The following is a 16,673-nucleotide window of genomic DNA, read 5'->3' as shown; positions in this document are numbered from 1 at the left end:
CTCTGTCCTCTGCTTCTTCGTCTTCCGTCCTCTGTCTCTGGTTCTTCCTTGTTCTCGGTGTCGGCCTCCTTCTTGTATGATTCTTGGTTTCGTGGGCCATCTCTCTGGTCTTCCCGGTCCCCTCTGTTTCTCCTGGTCTTCTTTGTTTCTTGGAATTTCCCCTGGCTTTTCTTCGTTCCTCCAGTGTTCTGGGTTCTCTCCCTTGGTTTTTTTTTGGTTTTTCCTTCCGTTCCGTGCCTCCCCTCTCTGTTTCGTTCTTCTTCCCTGTCCTCGTCTAATTTTCCTCGTCCCAGCCCCCTTCTTTCCCTGGAACGTGGATCATTCCTTGTGTGAATGAGGAAAAACAAGAATCATGCATCGTGTGGGACTAGACCCACGATCTGGAGCCATGTTCTGCTGAAGCGGTGGGATGTGGTGTTGGGAAATCCGACCAGGTGATGTACTGATATTTGTTCATAGGAGGAGAAGTACACTGAGACAATATTTAATGTGGTTCGGCAAACCGTCTACATTCACGGGAGAAGCCATTGCATTATGTAGAGAGAGTATAAGATTTACAACAATAAAGGAGGAGGAATTATCCCCTCTTTGGCAACTCTCAACCTCACTCTATTTCTCTTTTTTTAGTGCTGCAATGGCAGCCCACTCTCTCCTATATTTCTCATATCTTTGGCTCTACTTCCTCTCTCTTATTTTGCTCTCTATCATATGCCTCTATTTATAGGCATTCATGGAGGCTCTTCTTGGTTTATTGTCAACATTGGTGGCCACCAACTCTAGCTCATTCAACAATGGTGGTTACCAACAATCAATTGTCAATGGTTGATGCCTTACATGAAATGACAACCAACCTAACATGTGGGATATGGGATGAAGGAGACAAACGGTTTGCTTTGAAACGGCATCGCTTTCTCCTGTAATCGAAATTTCCAATTTGCCCCTCTTAACTTTTGACATTTATCAATTGGGTCCCTTAATCAATGAAAATCAATTTTTAATTATGCCCCTGCATGAATTTCAACTGAATCCCTAAAGTATAGCACCATTTACAAAACAGTTCTTGAACTTTAATTTCTTGCAATTTCATCTCTAATCAGCCCAAAACTTTAGTATTTTTTCATTTAAGAGCCTGATTGCATTCATTAATTACATTAAAGTTTAATTAAGTCTCAAAACTTATTAATTCTTCAATGAAGCTCTTCATTTGATTAATTAAACTAATTCAAAGTTTAATTAAATCCCCAAACTTTCAATTTATGTTGTCTTGACTCAAATTTTAAATTATTCTTCATTCATTTTTTTATTTTTTTTATTTTTTTATTTTTATAAATAATAAAATAATATAAGATAAAATAAAATAGAATAAAAAATTAGATTATGGCAGCGTTTTGACAACTTGAATCGAGTAGTTTTGTTGCTTTTGGAAGCAACAATGGTTATATGTTCTTTCTAATTTTTATAAAGATGAAAAGATGAGAGCTATAGATGTTCCTAGTGGAGTTGCTAGAAATTTATAGACATTATTTTTAGAACCTGAAATTAATTAAGCACATGTGCATAAACACTTGATTTTATTAAATATATAGTTAGGTATAATCTCTATTTAAAATATTCTTTAAAAACAATCCTCTAATTTTTCTCTTTGATTTGATATGTGATGACTTGATTTATTTGAAAAATCAAGTCAGGATTTGTGCTTTGTAAGAACATGAATTTAAATTTGTATTACAAAGCAAATTTTGATGATTGATGGTTTGAAAAGTACCTTTAATTTATTTTAAAAGTATTGTTGAATTATTTTAAAAGTATTGTTAAATAACTCTTATGAATTGTTTAGACTTAATTCAAAAGAGCTTTTTTTATTGTAGACTTCAAGAATAGATGAAACAGGCTTAAGAGATTTCTAGGGAGCTTATTTACTTGAAAAAGATATTTTATTGAAGAACTTTTATGGGACATTTAGGTTTGATACAACAAGGTTTGGTTCTTTGTAAACTTCAAGCATAAATAAAAGAGACTTGAGAGAGATTTCTTACTTGAAGTGGTTGTCTAGAAAAAAAATTTGTATCTCGTAGAATTTTTTTTTTAAGAGTGAAACCCTCTTTTTATAAAGATTTGTAGAAGCTCTGAAGTCTTTTTTTTAATGCCACATGATATTATTTAAATGGTTAATCATTATCTATGAGATCTTGTATTAATGAAAAGATATTGTAAATATATCATTCCATATGTAAACCTTTTATTGGTAAAAAAATACATAAAGGTTTATTTATTTTTCATATTATTTATTTTTATTTTATTTTATTTCATCTTTTCTTGCAAAGATAAAATAAAAATAACATATAACAAAATTTAATTGATAATGTTTTTTTGTTTCTACATGTACGAATACAAATATGAATATGTTTTGGGTAACAAAATATTTTCTTTAGCTATGTCTAGTTTAGCATAGATGAAAACTCGATTTCGAGAGGTCACGAGGCAAATACAATGACATATAATTGGTTATATGATTATGTGAATGAAAATAATATTGAAAGTATTTAAAGGGTTGTTTTTATTATAAAAAAATTAAAATTAAAAATAACAACCACACTTTTGATATTGTTATGATGTTATAAATTTTTTTTTATTTAGTATTCATCCCACATAACAGCTCTTTGTATATATTAGTGTAGATTAGAAAAGAAAACTAACTTTTAAGATTTCACTTTTTTATTTCTAGATTAATTACTTCAGTGTTATTTCAATTACTAGAACCAAAGTGATATTTCACAATACGAACATCTTTGTAAATCTTGTCAAGTCAATACAGAAATCAAGATGGGAGAAGAGAAAGAGAGAATTATGTTCTTTTAATGATGAAAACTTATCATATTTTATATGAGTTATGTTCCTTTATATATGATTAGAGGAGACGGTTACTTCTTTTAGTAATTCTTCTAATAACTTAGACCAGACTCATCCATTATAAGTAGACCAAGTCTAACTTAATAACCAACATCTCTCACTAGCCTATAAAGAATTGAATCTCTATAATACATTATACTTAAACTTGCACAAGAATTTCATATTTGATGAATGGACTGTGTGAATATAGATCGAAAAGGAAAACTTATTTGTAAAATTTTGCTTTCTTATTCCTGAATCAATTACTTCAGTGCCACTTTAATTACTAGTACCAAAATAATATTCCACAGTACAAATGTCTTTATAAATTTTATCAAGTCAATGTAGAGAGTCAAGATGGGATAAAAGAAAGAAAGAACTATGTTCTTTCAATAATAAAAATTTATCATATTTCATATGGTTTATATCTCTTTATATATGATTAAATAAAACGATTACTTTCTTTAGTAACTCTTCTAATAACTTGGACTAGTAGGTCTATTCATCATGGGTGAACCAAGCCTAACCCAATAACTAACAATTAGTAAGTTTTAACTATTTTTTCTTTCTTCTTAACTATTTTTTCTTTCTTCTTTTACCTATATGAGATTTGGAACATGACTGGTTAATGGATCCAATTCTTTTTTTTTTATTAGATTGTTCAACTTGTATTGTATTTTTAATAATTTTTAATGATATGCCATGTAAATTCTTATATTAAAAAAAATAACAAATTAGTTCAAATATGATGTGAAGATCTCGATCATTTTTTAATATTTGAAATTATATGCTAATTTTCTTCTTCATGGTGTTTTTTTTTTTGTGTGTAAAAATGATGAAATTTATACAGAAAGAGTGGAATAATCTATTAATATAGGAAAAGGATGAGAGATTACGCTTAATTTTGTAAGTTTTCTTGTAAATGTAAGATAATTAATAATAAATTTATATTTCTTATTTTAAAAGGATATTTCAAAGAATACAAAATTAATTGAACTTTCTTTAAAAAACAATGATGATTTTATTAGTTAATGAAAAGAATTTGATAGGACTTATTAGTATTTTTCTTCAACAATTGTTTGATAGGTTTCAAATGAAAATAGTTGTGAATTTATTAGTCAATGAAAAGAATTTGGTTGGACTTCACCTTTAATGCATATGTGGTTCACGTGCATTAGTATATTCCAAAACAAATCAAAGTTGATACAATGTTTCAGAAGGAACTAGGAAAAGATAAAACTATAAAAATATTTTATATTAACTTTTCTTATAGAGAAAGTTTTTCAAAGTTAAAAGTTATTCTTGGATGCACGGGAGTTATAAAAAAAAAAGTTACTGGATTTAGAGGTTCATTTAAATTAAAATTTAATATTGAATGGAATAAGGTTCCAAACTTATCCTACCAAAAGCAATTAAATTAAATTCATGTTAGGTATATAACTAAAAAAGGAAATACCCATGCTGGGTGTAGTACCGGACATAACGGTAGTTTTAAAAATTTTCATGAAAAAAAAAAAGAATTTCTAGTATTTTATTTTTTAATAGAAAATAATCTGTTTAAGGAGTCGTCATCTAGTATTATTATTACTAGAAACTCTAACTGGCCAATAAGATTCTATAGTACGAAATTAGTTACATAAAAGATAAGATATTATCATCCTTGAACATTCTAGCTGAGGTAAGTTGCATTGCTGATTTTGTCATAAATTGTTAATATTTTGTTGGTTTATGCTACGATGGTTTGCATGTAATATTTCTAACTCTGACACCAATGAATATTTAACTATGAATACTTTCAACTCTAGTATTGATAAATATTACGTAGCTATAAAAACAAAACAAGATTAAAGTAGTATATTTTGTTCCTGACTCTGGTGTTAGTGAATAAACTAATAAATTTATTTTATTTTATTTTTTCATGCACATTTATTATTTTTATATAACTAAATAAAATATAATGAAATAAATTTAAATCAGCATTTTTATTCTGACTCTCAATGAATAAAAATAATAAATTTATATTTTTTAAAATCATATATATATATATATATTTATATTATTTTAAGTTGAGCACCGCATAATTTATATTAGCTGGGCTAAATCCAGCTAGTCAGGTTTAGTTACTGGTCCAAGCTAGTAAACTGGCTGTGCAACATGAATCATGCGTGAACTAAATCACGCGTGCATGAGCAGACAAAGGAAGTGAATTAAAATGAAAAGCGGGGAAAGAGAAGCTTACTTGCCTGGTTCTGGAAATACCGAAGACAATAGCAACAATAGTTCTGGTTTCGGTGGCTTTCCTCTGCTTTTGTTTTTCGTTCTTTTGCTCTGCCTTTTTTTGTTTCCCAGTTAGTGGAGGAGCCACAATGGGAATTAAGGGGGCAATTGCCCCCTCTATTTTTTTTAAAAAATATTTTTTATATTAAAATTTTAATATAATAATTTAAAAAGTTTCTCTCTTTTTTTTTTAATTATTGTTCATGCCTCCTTTTTCTTCTACATTTTTTTTTTAAATTATAAACATTAATTAATTAAGTAATATTTTATATTTTATTTTATGCATAATGTTTTAGATAAGTTTTCTTTGTTTTTTTATTTTATTGTTTAATTTTAGTTTTATTTCTTAATAATATGATAATTTATAAATTTACTAAATTAATATGTATATGTATAATATTATATACATATGAATATAAATTAAAATAAAATTTGATGAATTAATATATATTTAGTTATGAATTTCATATGAAAAATGAAGATAATCAATGTATTAATAATTAAAAATGAAGTACTATCTAACTAAAAAATTAGAAATATAATAAAAAAATTAAAAAATATATCAAAATTTATATTTAATCTAATTGTGTAAAACAACAAATTAACAAAGAATTGTTGTAAATAATTTCATCAATTCCTAAAACATTTAAAAACAAATGAATGAAAATTTTATTATATATACCAAGAAAGAATATTTTTAATGAAATTAATAATAAAATTATATTAAATAATTTTAAAATATAAAAATCCAAAAAAAATTATAATATAAATTATTTTTTTATTTTAAAAACATTGTTAAATTAATTTTACATAAGTTAGTAGATACATTTCAAATTAAGTTTTTATATATAACACATATTTATATAATATATAACACCAAGTATTTATAATTTATCACCTCATTTAATTTTTTTTTGGCTCCGCCACTGTTCCCAGTGTTCTTCCCTCGTACTCCTTCGTCTTCGTTTCATTCGTTTCCTCTTTGCTTCTGGGTTTTTTCTTAAAGATGAAGGAACGAAGATGATGATGATGCCGGTTCTCTCTGACGGTCTTGATTCTGGGTCCTTCTTCTTTTTCTGCTATCTTTTTAGTTTCCTTGCTTTTTTATTGTCGCCTCCGGTTTTTGTTTTCTCTGGTTTATGTTTTCGGTTCCACTCTCTCTCGGTCTCCCCTGTCTCTCTCGGTCTCTCTCTTTTTCTCCGTCTCCGTCTGTGTGTCCCCTGTCCTCTCTATATGCCTTTTCTTTTTGTTTTTTTCCCCCGTCTTTTTCTTTCGTTTCATGATCTGCCCCTCCAGTTTGTTTGTTCTTGGTCGCCCTCCCTCTCTGTTTTCTTGCTCTCGTTCTCTGTCTCCTGCGTTTTTTTCGTCTCCTCGGTTCAGCTCTTTTTCTCCCTTCTCTTCTCCCGCTCGTCTATCCCCCCAGTTTTGAGGCCTTTCTCTGGCTTTTATAAAGCCAGAGAAGGTCTTGCGTCCCGGCCTCCAGAAATGGCGGGCATCGTGGAGGCGAGAGATCGTGGCTTCAGGAATGGCATCGTGGGCATAGTGGCTGTGATCTGCTGTATATTCCCCTGGCCATGATCTGCTGAATTTCCCCGTAAACCGGCTTCCTCCGAGCGAAACGAAGGAGACAATGACCGATGCATCCAAAACGGCGCCGTTGTGTCCAGGGGCATCTGTTTTGGTCCCTAAACAGTTTAAACTTCACAATTTGGATGCTCATCAATAATAATTGATTTCTAATTGTGCCCTTAGATTAATTTTAATTAAATTCCTGAATATATTTAATTAATTGAATCAAAGTTTAATTAAATTCATAAACTTATTAATTCTTTTGATTTCATTAATTAAATTTATCAAAATTTTAATTAAATTTCTAAATTTATTAATTCTTTAATTTCTGATTAATTTATTCTCAAATCTGATAATTTCATCTTTAATTTCATATTTAAATTTTAAATTTGTATTGTTTTAACTGTATTCTTAAATATATTTTTATCTATTTGTTTTTTATTTAAAATTTAAATTATGACACTTGATAAAACCAACACTTGATTCATTAAACATCTTAGCTATTTCAATACTTTAAATCATCACTCCAAAGCACCTTAGCTGTTAAACTAATAAAAATGAAGTAAAACTCTAAATCGTTTGGGATCTCTACTGAACATACACTGTAAGCCAAGATACATTCTATTGTGGACTTGCATAATATTTGGCAGTTCTCAAGGCTTGGAATGAGGATATTATTGTCTTATTTTAAAAGGTAATGAGGTGTTATAGTAATTTTACATTGATTTTGATAATATAATTTATTATACTTTTTTTGTTTTATATAAATGAAGTTTATTTTTCAAAAAAAAATATTTTAAATAATTATGTTGACATGTTCGACCTTGTGTAATATTTTTTTATTATGAATTTATTCAATTAATTTTATTTATGTTTATTAATCATGAGTTTTTTGGGATATAGATTTATTTTTTATTAATTTAAATAAATAAATTTAGTAAACACAATTAAGTAAATATTTTATTTTGTATGATTGAATATCTTAATTTATTTTTTCCCTTAAATTTTTTTAATTTTTCTTTTAATTATTATTAATAATTTATTTATTTATTTATTTATATAAATTTCTTTTGTTACTAAAACGGTATCGTTTTAAGGTTTTGGTCAAATTTTAATTTGGTCCTTCATCTTTTGTTTTATGTCAATTACACTCCTCATAAACTCAACACTTTTGATTTAATACAATTTAATCTCTGAAAAACTTCAATTTTAACCTTGAATTTTGGTGCCTTTTCTATTTTATTTCTTGCTCTTGAATTTCTTCAATTTAGTCCTTAATTGACAATTAACTTTCAATTTCACTCTCAGGTTTTGTCAAAATTACCACTTGATTTTTATGTATTTTTTAAATCCTCTCCGACTTACTTTCTTTATATTTTTAGCATTTATTTATTTATTTATTTTTATTATTTTAAAAAAATAAATTTAAAAAATAACCTTGAAATGAGTTAGCCGACAGAATTGAATAATCCATTTAGAATGGTAAGATTGACCCTAACAAGAAAAATGGTTTTACTGAATGAAAAACAGAAACTAACGTCCACAATGTTGAAAGAGGATGCAAGGGAAAGAAGAAAACTTATTAAGACAACTATGACTTCAAAATATTTGCTCCTACACTAAAGTTCGCAAGAATGGCTGCTAAATGCTTTTTTAAGCATGTATTGCCATTCCAATATGACCTGACCACATGAATGTTTGAGAGGATTAATTTGTTGAAAATGAAGTGTGTGATGGTCAGTAGTTTGGCTTGGTTTTTAAAGTTACGAAGGGCAGATTACAAAAGAGTAGCCGAGGTTAGAAAAGAAAGAAGATTAGCCTCGATTGAAGGAAAGAAGCCCGATGAAGACTGGATAGAAATCCCACCTGTTCACATAACATTTTCATTAGCTGCACATGGAGTCAAGGCTGAAGATGAGCTGAAAAGACTGAGAAAGGAATTCAATCGTGATACTATCAACTATCTTCAAAGATTTAAGGAAGAAGACCACAAATGAGACCTTGAGGATAGAGAGAATCCTCATTGGAATTTGTGAGAAGATCCGGCTGGCCCTGTTTTTATTACCTGCAGGCGTGCGTGAACTGCTCACACACGCCTGCTACATAAACATAGTAATTAAAATCAAAGGGGAGGGAAACGCAGCTTACCTGTTGCTGCACTTGAAGATGAAAGATGACGGTAAGTGAAGATAAAGATGACGGTAACGGAGGGCTGGCCGGTTAATGCTACTTTCTCCTTCTGCGTTGGTTTTGTTTCCTTTTCTGGTCTTCTTTCTCTCTGCCTTATTTGTTTTTTTTTTTGCTTTCTGGTTTCCTTCTTCTAACTCTCTTTCTCTCTCTACTCTATAACTACTTCTCTCTCTGTCCTCTGCTTCTTCGTCTTCCGTCCTCTGTCTCTGGTTCTTCCTTGTTCTCGGTGTCGGCCTCTTTCTTGTGTGATTCTTGGTTTCGTGGGCCATCTCTCTGGTCTTCCCGGTCCCCTCTGTTTCTCCTGGTCTTCTTTGTTTCTTGGAATTTCCCCTGGCTTTTCTTCGTTCCTCCAGTGTTCTGGGTTCTCTCCCTTGGTTTTTTTTGGTTTTTCCTTCCGTTCAGTGCCTCCCCTCTCTGTTTCGTTCTTCTTCCCTGTCCTCGTCTAATTTTCCTCGTCCCAGCCCCCTTCTTTCCCTGGAACGTGGATCATTCCTTGTGTGAATGAGGAAAAACAAGAATCATGCATCGTGTGGGACTAGACCCACGATCTGGAGCCATGTTCTGCTGAAGCGGTGGGATGTGGGATATGGGATGAAGGAGACAAACGGTTTGCTTTGAAATGGCGCCGCTTTCTCCTGTAATCGAAATTTCCAATTTGCCCCTCTTAACTTTTGACATTTATCAATTGGGTCCCTTAATCAATGAAAATCAATTTTTAATTATGCCCCTGCATTAATTTCAACTGAATCCCTAAAGTATAGCACCATTTTCAAAACAGTTCTTGGACTTTAATTTCTTGCAATTTTATCTCTAATCAGCCCAAAACATTAGTATTTTTTCTTTTAAGTGCCTGAATGCATTCATTAATTACATTAAAGTTTAATTAAGTCTCAAAACTTATTAATTCTTTAATTAAACTCTTCATTTGATTAATTAAACTAATTCAAAGTTTAATTAAATCCCCAAACTTTCAATTTATGTTGTCTTGACTCAAATTTGAAATTATTCATCATTCATTTTTTATTTCATTTTTTCATTTTTTTCATTTTTTATTATTTTTATAAATAACAAAATAACATAAGATAAAATAAAATAGAATAAAAAATTGAATTATGACAAAGTGTTGGCAACTTGAATCGGGTAGTTTTGTTGCTTTTGAAAGTGACAATGGTTATATGTTCTTTCTAATTTTTATTGAGATGAAAAGATGAGAGGTATAGATGTTTCTAGTGGAGTTGCTAGAAATTTATAGACATTATTTTTAGAACCTAAAATTAATTAAGCATATGTGCATAAACACTTGATTTTATTAAATATATAGTTAGGTATAATCTCTATTTAAAATATTCTGATATAAAAAAAAAATCCTTCAATTCTTCTCTTAAATTTGATATGTGGTGACTTGATTTATTTGTGAAATCAAGCAAAGATTTGCGCTTTGAAAGAACATGAATTAAGTGTGTATTACAAAGCAAGATTTGATGATTTGATAGTTTGAAAAGTACTTTTAATTTACTTTAAAAATATTGTTGAATAACTCTTATGAATTGTTTAGACTTAATTCAAAAGAGCTTTGTTTATTGTAGACTTCAAGAATAGATAAAGCAAGCTTAAAAGTTTTTCAAGGAGTTTATTTACTTGAAGAAGAAGATATTTTATTGAAGAACTTTTTTGGGGCATTTAGGCTTGATCCAACAGGTTGAATCGGGTAGTTTTATTGCTTTTGGAAGCGACAATGGTGATATGTTCTTCCTAGTTTTTATTGAGATAAAAAGATGAGAGGTATAGATGTTTTCAGTGGAGTCGCTAGAAATTTATAAACATTATTTTTAGAATTTGAAATTAATTAAGCACATGTGCATAAACACTTGATTTTATTAAATATATAGTTAAGTATAATCTCTATTTAAAATATTCTTACAAAAAAAATTCCTCCAATTCTTCTCTTCGATTTGATATGTGATGACTTTGATTTATTTGTGAAATTAAGCCAGGATTTGTGCTTTGTAAGAACATGAATTTAAGTGTATATTACAAAGCAAAATTTGATGATTGATGGTTTGAAAAGTACCTTTAATTTATTTTAAAAATATTATTGAATAACTCTTATGAATTGTTTAGACTTAATCCAAAAGAGCTTTGTTCATTGTAGACTTCAAAAATAAATAAAGCAGGCTTAAGAGATTTCCAGGGAGCTTATTTACTTGAAGAAGATATTTTATTGAAGAACTCTTATACGACATTTAGGTTTGATACAACAGGACTTGGTTCTTTGTAGACTTCAAGCGTAGATAAAAGAGACTTGAGAGCTTCTGAGAGAGATTTCTTACTTGAAGTAGTTGTCTAGAAAAAAAATTTGTATCTCACAGAATTCTTTTTTTTTTAGAGTGAAACCCTCTTTTTATAAAGATTTGTAGAAGCTCTAAAGTCTTTTTTTTTTTTAATGCCACATGATATTATTTAATTGGTTAATCGTTATCTATGAGATCTTGTATTAATGAAAAGATATTGTAAATATATCATTCCATATGTAAACCTTTTATTAGTAAAAAATCAAGATGGGAGAAGAGAAAGAAAGAACTATGTTCTTTCAATAATAAAAATTTATCATATTTCATATGAGTTATGTTCCTTTATATATGATTAGAGGAGGCAATTACTTCTTTTAGTAACTCCTCTAATAACTTGGATCAGGCTCATCCATCATGAGCAGACCAAGTCTAACCTAATAACTCACATCTCTCATTAGCCTATAAAGAATTGAATCTCTATAATACATTATACTTAAATTTGTACAAGAATTTCATATTTGATGAACGAACTGTATGAATACAAATCGAAAAGAAAAACTTATTTGTAAGATTTCGTTTTCTTATTCCTGAATCAATTACTTCAATGCCACTTTAATTACTAGAACCAAAGTCTTTATAAATTTTATCAAGTCAATGCAGAGAGTCAAGATGGGAGAAGAGAAAAAAAGAACTATTCTCTTTCAATAATAAAAATTTATCATATTTCATATGATTTATATCTCTTTATATATGATTAGAGGAAACAATTTTTTTTTTTAGTAACTCTTCTAATAACTTGGACTAGTAGGTCTATCCATCATGAGCGAACCAAGTCTAACCCAATAACCAACAGTTAGTAAGTTTTAACTATTTTTTCTTTCTTCTTTTACCCATATGAGATTTGGAACATGATGTTAATAGATCCAAATCATTTTTTTATTAGATTGTTCAACTTATATTGTATTTTTAATAATTTTTAATCATATGCCATGTAAATTCTTATATTAAAAGAAAAAAAAGAAATAACAAATTAATTCAAGTATGATGTGAAGATCTCGATCATTTTTTAATATTTGAAATTAAATTTTTTTTCTTCGTGGTGTCTTTTGTTTTGTGTAACAATGATGAAATTTATACGGAAAGAGTGGAATAATCTATTAAGATAGGAAAAAGGATGAGAGATTACGCTTAATTTTGTAAGTTTTCTTGTAAATGTAAGATAATTAATAATAAATTTATATTTCTTATTTTAAAAGGATATTTCAAAGAATACAAAATTAATTGAACTTTCTTTAAAAAACAATGATGATTTTATTAGTTAATGAAAAGAATTTGATAGGACTTATTAGTATTTTTCTTCAACAATTGTTTGATAGGTTTCAAATGAAAATAGTTGTGAATTTATTAGTCAATGAAAAGAATTTGGTTGGACTTCACCTTTAATGCATATGTGGTTCACGTGCATTAGTATATTCCAAAACAAATCAAAGTTGATACAATGTTTCAGAAGGAACTAGGAAAAGCTTCACCACAATATTGGCAAAGACTATAAAATACTATTTTCATCAAAAGTTTAAACTTCGGGTAAAAATATAAAAATATTTTATATTAACAATTTTTTTTAATTATTATTCATACCTCCTTTTTCTTCTACAATTTTTTTTTTAAAAAAATTCTAAACTATTAATTAAGTAAGTAACCTTTTATATTTTATCCATAATATTTTAGATAAGTTTACTTCGTGTTTTTATTTTTATTTTTTTATTTAGTTTTAGTTTTATTTTTTAATAATATGATAATTTATGGATTTGTTAAATTAATATGTGTATATATAATATTATATGTACGTGAATATAAATTGAAATGAGTTTTGATAAATTAATATATATTTTATTATGAATTTTATATAAAAAATGATGGTAATCAATATATTAATAATTAAAAATGAAGTACTAAATAACTAAAAAATTAAAGATATAATAAAAAAATTAAAAATATATTAATATTTATATTTAACCCACTTATATAAAACAATAAATTAACAAAGAATTATTACTAATAATTTCACTAATCCCTAAAAATTTTTAAAAAAAATGAATGAAAGTTTCATTTGAGAAAGAATATCTTTAATAAAATTAATAATAAAATTATATTAAATAATTTTAAAATATAAAAACTTAAAAAAAATAATTATAATGTAAATTAGTTTATTCATTTTAAAAACATTCTTAAATAAATTTTACTTAACATACATTTCAAATTAAATTTTTATATATAACACATATTTATATAATATATAATACCAAATATTTATAATTTACCACCTCATTTAACTTTTTTTTGGCTCCGCCGCTGTTCCCAGTGTTCTTCCCTCGTACTCCTTCGTCTTCGTTTCATTCGTTTCCTCTTTGCTTCTGGGTTTTTTCTTAAAGATGAAGGAACGAAGATGATGATGATGCCGGTTCTCTCTGACGGTCTTGATTCTGGGTCCTTCTTCTTTTTCTGCTATCTTTTTAGTTTCCTTGCTTTTTTATTGTCGCCTCCGGTTTTTGTTTTCTCTGGTTTATGTTTTCGGTTCCACTCTCTCTCGGTCTCCCCTGTCTCTCTCGGTCTCTCTCTTTTTCTCCGTCTTCGTCTGTGTGTCCCCTGTTCTCTCTATATGCTTTTTCTTTTTGTTTTTTTCCCCTGTCTTTTTTATTCGTTTCATGATCTGCCCCTCCAGTTTGTTTGTTCTCGGTCGCCCTCCCTCTCTTTTTTCTTGCTCTCGTTCTCTTTGTCTCCTGCGTTTTTTTCGTCTCCTCGGTTCAGCTCTTTTTCTCCCTTTTCTTCTCCCGCTCGTCTATCCCCCCAGTTTTGAGGCCTTTCTCTGGCTTTTATAAAGCCAGAGAAGGTCTTGTGTCCCAGCTTTCAGAAATGACGGGCATCATGTAGGCGAGAGATCGTGGCTTCAAGAATGGCATCGTGGCCATAGTGGCTGTGATCTGCTGTATATTCCCCTGGCCATGATCTGCTGAATTTCCCTGTAAACCGGCTTCCTCCGCGCGAAACGAAGGAGACAATGACCAATGCATCCAAAACGGCGCCGTTGTGTCCAGCATCTGTTTTGGTCCCTAAACAGTTTAAACTTCACAATTTGGATCCTAATCAATAATAATCGATTTTTAATTGTGCCCTTAGATTAATTTCAATTAAATCCCTGAATATATCTAATTAATTAAATCAAAGTTTAATTAAGTCTTTAAACTTATTAATTCTTTTGATTTCATTAATTAAACTCATCAAAATTTTAATTAAATATCTAAACTTATTAATTCTTCAATTTCTAATCAATTTATTCTCAAATCTGATAATTTCATCTCTAATTTCATATCTAAATTTTGAATTTGTATTGTTTTAACTGTATTTTCAAATATATTTTTATCCATTTATTTTTTTTATTATTTATTTAAAATTTAAGTTATGACACTGGGTAAAACCAACACTTGGATTCATTAAACATCTTAGCTATTTCAATACTTTAAATCATCACTCCAAATCATCTTAGCTGTTAAACTAATAAAAAGTAAAACCCTAAATCGTTTGGGATCTCTACTGAACATACACTGTAAGCCAAGATACATTCTATTGTGGACTTGCATAATATTTGGCAGTTCTCAAGGCTTGGAATGAGGATATTGTTGTCTTATTTTAAAAGGCAATGGGGGTGTTATAGTAATTTTACATTGATTTTAACAATACAATTGCGATATTGATCTTAAAAAGTGAATACTGATAACCTTTGGTTCACGGCCTTATAATAATTTTGTTTGTCATTGAACAATATAACTACTTCATTACCTTTAACATCCACTTTTTTAAACCTTGGATTTAGGGGTTTAGTTGTAATTTTATAATGATTTTTTGCAGTTATTATTTAGTCCTAACATCATTTTCCATTTTTTACAAAAAAAGAAAAAGATAAAATTGCTAATTCTAACTGTGTTAATCTTACTTCTATCACATCATTTTATTTATCCTGACATCCTCTTTCTTTTTTATTGTGCATGTATGGTGGTATGGTCGGATTTAGTGTTAAATTGGTTTTTTCTTTTCTTTTTCTTCTCTTTCTTTTTTAAATTGCATGTTAGCCATGAAAAAAAATTAAACTAGCCTTTCAATTTCTTTTATCTTTTGATTTAGTCCCATTTTTCTTAATTGCAATTCTTTTTATTATATTGATTATTTTTAATTAGATTTTATTTTTGATTTCACATTTAATTTTTTTTTATTATATTTGATTCTCATTCTCTTAATTGCAAATTATTTTGTTTTGAATAATTTTATGGTTTGATTTTTTTTATTTTTTCCAATTCCATCCCTAACAATTATTTTAATCACTATTTTTTAATCATTTTCTTAATTAATTTTTTCAACTTCATCCCTAAGAAATTTATTTCATTTCATTTTTCCTCAAATATTTAACTTCTGTTTTTTTTTTGGTCGAATTTAGTCTTGATTCTTGTACTTGCTATTTATTTTATTTTTCATTATTTTTTATTTTATTTTATTAACCTGATTTCATATATTTTTTTATTTCTATTATCTTTTATTAATTTTAATAAACAAGTTTAGTGGAAACAAACAGATAAATATCTCATTTTACGTGATCAAATATTTTGATCTATATTCATTTCTTAATTTTTTCACTTTTTTCTAGTTATTATTCATGATTAAAAAAAAATTACATAAATAGTTATTATTAGATGTTAGGATAAACTTCTTTATTTACACTTATACTTTTTATTATGTAACACAAATATCAAAATAACCTTTGTAGTCAAATGTTTTTCAAATAGGTATGGTCGGATTTAGTGTTAAATTGGTTTTTTCTTTTCCTTTTCTTCTCTTTCTTTTTTAAATTGCATGTTAACCATGAAAAAAAATTAAACTAGCCTTTCAGTTTCCTTTATCTTTTGATTTAGTCCCATTTGTTTTAATTGCAATTATTTTAATTATATTGATTATTTTTAATTAGATTTTATTTTTAATTTCATTCATGTTCATTTGATTTCTTTATTTTTTTAATTATATTTGGTTTTCATTCTCTTAATTGCAATTTTTTTTTTTGTTTTGAGTAATTTTATGGTTTAATTTTTTTTTCTGTTTTTTCAATTCCAACCCTAACAATTATTTTAATCACTATTTTATTCATTTTCTCAATTAATTGTTTTTCAACTTCATCCCTAAACATTTTCTTTCATTTCATTTTTCCTCAAATTTTTAATTTCAATATATTTTTTGTCGAATTTAGTCTTGATTCTTTTACTTGCAATTTATTTTATTTTGCATTGTTTTTTATTTTATTTTATTGACCTGATTTCATATATTTTTTTTTTATTTTTATTATCTTTTATTAATTGTAATAAACAAGTTCAGTGGAAACAAGCGGATAAATATCTCATTTTATGTGATCAAATA

Source organism: Populus euphratica, unplaced genomic scaffold (assembly GCF_000495115.2).
Source record: "Populus euphratica unplaced genomic scaffold, PopEup_1.0 scaffold213.1, whole genome shotgun sequence".
NCBI lineage: Eukaryota > Viridiplantae > Streptophyta > Magnoliopsida > Malpighiales > Salicaceae > Populus > Populus euphratica.
The sequence above is the reverse complement of the archived record's forward strand: the minus strand, read 5'-3'. Positions refer to the sequence as shown.